Source organism: Aegilops tauschii, chromosome 5, assembly GCF_002575655.3.
Source record: "Aegilops tauschii subsp. strangulata cultivar AL8/78 chromosome 5, Aet v6.0, whole genome shotgun sequence".
Lineage (NCBI taxonomy): Eukaryota > Viridiplantae > Streptophyta > Magnoliopsida > Poales > Poaceae > Aegilops > Aegilops tauschii.
Window position 1 is genome coordinate 527,293,836 of NC_053039.3, and position 6,461 is coordinate 527,300,296.

General features: G+C 40.4%; 1 long non-coding RNA gene across 2 annotated transcripts; it reads right to left on the bottom strand.

Moving 5' to 3' along the window:
* Positions 1-445: 445 nt before the first annotated feature.
* Positions 446-4,711, bottom strand: LOC109770529 (uncharacterized). Of its 2 annotated transcripts, XR_012183352.1 has the most exons (4): positions 4,167-4,711; positions 3,166-4,085; positions 1,348-1,432; positions 446-731 (listed from the first exon to the last, which is right to left on the bottom strand). It is a non-coding gene; the product is annotated as an uncharacterized lncRNA (long non-coding RNA). The 2 variants fall into 2 exon arrangements; XR_012183351.1 differs by lacking the exons at positions 3,166-4,085; positions 4,167-4,711 and having other exon boundaries at positions 1,348-3,040.
* Positions 4,712-6,461: the final 1,750 nt, after the last annotated feature.

Sequence of the window (6,461 nt, forward strand, 5' to 3'; positions counted from 1 at the left end):
TCTGAGACCGCAAAACATAAATGTAGAGCACCTTTAAAGATCCACTACACCATGACCGAAACTTAGGAGTCACAATATCTGCCGGGAAAACTAGCCAAAGGAGGCAGAATATCCGCCGGGAATGATTTTTGCCGGCACATACAAACTGCCCTAGAAAATCCCGTCGGGAAAAACAATTCCCGGCAGTTACAAGAATGACCGGCAATTCCAATGACATGCATGTTCAAACATTTGGCGGCAGATAGAACTATTCCCGGCATATAGCGTTTTCCCGGCAGATAGAAATATTCCTGGCAGATAGAAGAGTTCCCGGCAATTATTCTGCCCTTAATTATGTATACTGTGCAAGCACACAAATCCCCTTCCAGTTCAATAGCTAACATTTATGTTTACATCATTTTATGCCATAAGTACAATACATATGTATAACAGCATACAAGCAGAGTAATTAAAGTTGCATCACTTAGACATAACATATATGTGTATCTCAATAATCCATCATGTCTACAAGCATATGTAGGTTCACAAGCCCAGATTACAACACAACAACAAAAAGCCCATGCACATATAGGCGTACATTTGTAGGTTCATAGGTCTAGTATTGCATCATAGACAAAAGCACAAAATATAATATCTGGTCTTTGTTAGAAACAGATCACAGCAGAAGATCCTTTTAGCTCACGAAACACACCTCTTGAAACTTGTGGATGGAAAAGAATTATACCCGTGACCTGTAAAAAAGAAGAAATGGCCAATTAGATCAGCTTGGAAGAACACATGTTCCACAAAAAGAAACTTGTGGGTGCAAGCAATAGCAGGTCAGAATTCCACAAGGCACACGCAGAATGCGTGTTATGTACTCATAAGAACAGATAATGCACATGGTGATTAGAGTTAAGGTTTTCACTTGGGAAATGGTTACTAACTTACCTGGACCAAGTTTTACTTTTGCAATTTAATAGAATAGAGCGATTGACTTGGAAGTCACTATGTTTATTATTAGCGAAGACGACGAGCTATGATTAATTTTCAATAGAATAGACATTGTGATCAGAAGTAAAATTGTCATGTTGGATGAAACAAATATAAAGGGGTCCATGGTAATTTATCTTGATTGAAACTACAGGCTCGGGTAGGCTCTATTCAGATAGCATGAGAATAACTCTTGCAGGACAAAAGGAAATAAGAAAGTTGGCCCTGGTACTCTGCTAGCATTCATCCCAAATACCAGGGAAAGTGAGGCCTAATTTTTGCAAGAGCTGGTTCATTACACGCTTTCTCTAGAAAATAATGAAAACGAAATAAGCTTTTCTTTAGAATATTCAGAATTATAATTATATGCAATACCTTCTAGACGTGGGGACTGCTACCGGCTATGATGGTTGCTTCTGCATAACTTCGCAACATTAAGAACCAAGCTCAACACCTGCCACTATCTTCGTCCAATCAATTAAATGGATAGTTAGCAGCCAAACACATTCAGGATGTGCATAAATTAATGCAAAGACAGTAAAAATGAATCCTGTAAGTTAATGCAAAGCAGAGCAAGTTCCTGTGACTTAGTAGTGCCACTTATTCCATGACTACCATTACTGCAGAAAAATAAAGGATCAAAATAAAAAAGAGATAATGTTGAAATCACAGCAAGATGGAGGACCATTAATTGCAACTTCATCTTTAGCTTCAATTCATACACCCAAGAAAAAACCACAAAGGGCCTATTTGGAATAATTTATGATATCTCTAGGTAATGATTTTGAACTAGCAATAATTAGCACGCATGGATTGATCAACGCAAGGACAGATATATGAAACATAAGGATTAGAAGAATAGCAGAGAGCAACATATTTTAGGCCTGTTCTTATTGGTCAACGTAATCAGTGAGGATGTTCTTGTTGCAGCCATGCTAAAATATAACCGGAAGTACATATGCCAAGCAGCCAAGCATGAAGCTGTTAATTAGATCTGAAAATCAAACAAACAAGTATTTACCATATCGGTAAATATTTCTATTGTAAAACAGCAAAGAACAGAAATGAAGATATATTCAGAATCTTTAAATGTGAAGGTTTAGCACCTACTGAACATAGCGCCTACAGTGTAAGCTTGACGAAAAAGAACTAGCTATCCAAATTAGACTGCATGTCACAGTGTTAACCATAACTATCGAGAAAATTAAAGTGTATTATTGAACAGATGATGCAATTCTGAATTTGCAAGAGAAGATATAAAATCCTATGTTGCTCAATGCAAAGAATGCAAGATACAAGCACTATGTATATCAGGTTCATAATAACAAAATACACATGGAAGTCTAAGTAGCATGCATGTTATCTATTCTTACCTCTTATTCTAGAATGTATTGTGTTACGTGTACTAATCACATCTATTCATTACTGTTATTCCAAAACTTATCATGTTAAATGTAGATAATTTAATTAGACCATATACTTTCAGGGAGGGGGGCGAACAACAAAATCATCTATCCAAACATCAGATATGACATTCAGTTTTACAAGCTCACAACTATCTTACATACGCAATGAAAGTAGAAAGACATCTGACAAACACACCAGGGTACAAAACGTGGAATTAAGTGTCACTAGATAATTGCATTTGAGGGCAGAATGTTTATGCTAGCTGACTCAAACTCAGTTGACACAATGTCACCTAGCCACATCGACATTTGCCAGTGCCATCTTCTAGTCGGAGCAAACTTGAGCCATGCATTTCTGAACAACCAAGAACAGCGAAGCCACAAAAAGCCCATATTCTGTCATTTCTGGAGGCTCCCTGTATGGAAGCACGAAGGGACATATCTACGCATAGTTGTAGAAAAAATATCTGAACAACAACTAGAATGATTATTTGTTATAAGGCAATAACGCAAGAATCAAAGGGCTTTTTAACTGCATAAACTCTAAACAAGACATATTAATTTGATTGGTTAAGCTATAGCTGCAGTGTTGATTTATAATTTTAACAAGAGGGAAAGAGAGACTAAAACAGAACATATTTAGTACATAGCTATCGTGCAGCAAAACTCTCGACAATAAACTTCATTTATAAGAAGAGCAGAGGACCGAAAAGGTAGAAGAGGGGGCAGCAGCCTATGGACACATGCTGAGGAAAGCAGAGCAACAGAAAGGTGGTGGGCGCCGGACCTGCAGGCTTGCCTATTGGCAGGTGCACATCATAGGCAACGGATACGTGATGAGCGGGTGGAGGGCACCGAAGGCCAGGCATGCAGTCAATATCTCTAGGCATGAACACAGAATACTTTTTGTAAGCAAGTGTCAACACAAATTTTAATCACTTGTACTATCAATCTGAGACAAGTTCAATTATTTTCCATCAGTAGCATTTCACGTCTAAATCATGGAATTATCCTGTGTAACTCTAATAGCCAACTTGAACTCCCTTTCTAATGTATAATACTATATTACAATAACTTTTCAGTCAAGCTCCCACTATAAGGTGCAAAAACTTGAAATGTCCAAGTGCAAAAAATTGAACATGTCTACAATTAAATTGCAATTATTGAAAAATGAACCAAATGAAAACTATTATTTGGGTCATACATGACATAGATCGCATACTCTTCTAGGTTACATATATGTACATGTGAGTGAGCATGGAGTTCAATAAAATCATGTAGACCATTAGTATACTACATAATGGCAAATACGTCCCAGACATATGTCGAACACCTCATATGCACAATTTTTTGGTCTGCACATCAACACAGACGGTCAAGAAAGATGCATATTTTTAAATAAAGCAGCAAGGATTATCTAATATACGAAGAGGGGTTAAATTGAGACGATACTTGTGACTCATGGAGATTTATAATAAATATTTTTGTGAAACAAAATGGTAATTTTGAAGCAGCCAGTAATAAGAACATATTAGCTTGCCATCCCAATTCATCCATGTGGAGAAAACGCTTGGTACAGATTGTAAACCTCCAATCTTTCTTGTGGTATTTTTCAGCCACAAATAAAAACCCCACAATCCAACAATAAAATATAAGAGAAGTGGCATGGGGCCATGACACCCAATCATCATAATCCGAAGCCATTGGCTGCACGAGACGGGAACATATAACAAGTTGGATCAGAGCAAAGCCAACAAAAGACCGACAAAGACAAGCGCGGGGATGCACCTAGTTGAACTCGAGGATGTTGGAGCGGAAGCGGATGCGCTCTCCCTTGTCGCTGCCGACCTCACGAGGTACCCCGCACAGCACCGTGCCACCTCACCTAGTACGAAGCCGTCCATTGCCTGGCCTCATCGAGGTCCATGAGCCGCCGCCGGAGCTTGGGGAAGCGCAGGCGGAAGTCAAACGTGAGGTCGACGCTCGCGACCGGTGCACACGCCACCTCCCCCTCCCCCCTCCCCCTCCCCACGACCACCCCAATCCCCATCCCGAGGGTAGAGGCCTGGGTTGCGGCAGCAGAATCTCGCCAAGAGAGGGCAGCCACGGAGCACGGTGGAGATCCACGAGGGTGAAGTGGGTGGAGAGCGCCGGCGCTGGTCGCTGGGAACGGGAGAGGCTGGGTTGGGGCGGCGGCGGCGCTGGCTGGGTCGAAGCATGGGAGAGATGAATTAGATCTAGGGTTATGTTTTTTTATGAAAAGAAGAATCTAGAAACATGTTCGGGCGCCGAACTCAGAGAAAATGCCGCGTGAGCCAACTAGCAGCCCGTTTGGCCTCATGCCCATATCCCGGCAGATTTTGTGCCCCGTATGATTTTCCAGGGCAGAAGTGCTGCCCTAAGGATCGCCGGCACTTCAGATGCCCTTCATCTTATATCTTTCCCGGCAGTTTCTATGCCCTGCACTATTTTTCCCGGCAGTTAAAACATTCCCGGCATATAATTTGCCCTTGATCTTCTATTTTTCCCGGCAGTTAATTGCCCTTATACTTGGGTCGTGGTGTAGTGATCAAGGACTGACTAAACATTGTAATTCATGGTAAAAGAGATCCAGTCATAGTCATACCCAATATAAATTAATAGTAATGGATGCAAATGACAGCGGTGCTCTCCATCTGGTGCTTTTTAATAAGAGGGTGATGAGTCAACATAAAAGTAAATAGATAGGCCCTTCGCAGAGGGAAGCATGGATTTGTAGAGGTGCCAGAGCTCGGTTTTTGAAATAGAGATAAATAATATTTTGAGCGGCATACTTTCATTGTCAGCATAACAACCGAGAGATGGCGATATCTTCCATGCTACACACATTATAGGCGGTTCTCAAACAGAATGGTAAAGTTTATACTCCCCCTCCACCAACAAGCATCAATCCATGGCTTGCTCGAAACAACGAGTGCCTCCAACTAACAAGAGTCCCGGAGGAGTTTTGTTTGCAATTATTTCGATTTGATTTGCATAAAGCATGGGACTGGGCATCCCAGTGACCAGCCATTTTCTCGTGGGTGAGGAGCGGAGTCCACTCCTACTGAGAATAACCCGCCTAGCATGGAAGATACAAACATCCCTAGTTGATACATGAGTTATTCGAGCATACAAAACAGGATTTTATTTGAAGGTTTAGAGTTTGGCACATACAAATTTACTTGGAACGGCAGGTAGATACCGCATATATAGGAAGGTATAGTGGACTCATATGGAATAGCTTTGGGGTTTATGGAAGTGGATGCACAAGCAGTATTCCCGCTTAGTACAAGTGAAGGCTAGAAAAAGACTGGGAAGCGACCAACTAGAGAGCGACAACAGTCATGAACATGCATTAAAATTAATAAACATTGAGTGCGAGCATGAGTAGGATATAATCCACCATGAACATAAACATCGTGAAGGCTATGTTGATTTTGTTTCAACTACATGTGTGAACATCCAAGTCAAGTCACTCGAATCATTCAAAGGAGGATACCACCCTATCATACCACATCACAACCATTTTAATAGCATGTTGGCACGCAAGGTAAACCATTATAAGCTCCTAGCTAACTAAGCATGGCATAAGCAACTATAATCTCTAATTGTCATTGCAAACATGTTTATTCATAATAGGCTGAATCAGGAACGATGAACTAATCATATTTACAAAAACAAGAGAGGTCGAGTTCATACCAGCTTCTCTTATCTCAATCAGTCCATCATATATCGTCATAATTGCCTTTCACTTGCACGACCGAACGATGTGAATAATAATAATAATAGTGCACGTGCATTGGACTAAGCTGGAATCTGCAGGCATCTGACACACAGGAGAAGACAAGATAATATGGGCTCTTTGTTAAATCAACAATAATGCATATGAGAGCCACTTTAACATTTTCATTATGGTCTTCTCCTCTCGACCCCCAAAGAAAAGAAAAGAAATAAAACTATTTACACGGGAAAGCTCCCAACAAGCAAAAGAAGAACACGAAATCTTTTTGGGTTTTCTTTTAATTATTACTACTACAAGTAAGAAAGTAAACTAGCTAAGAG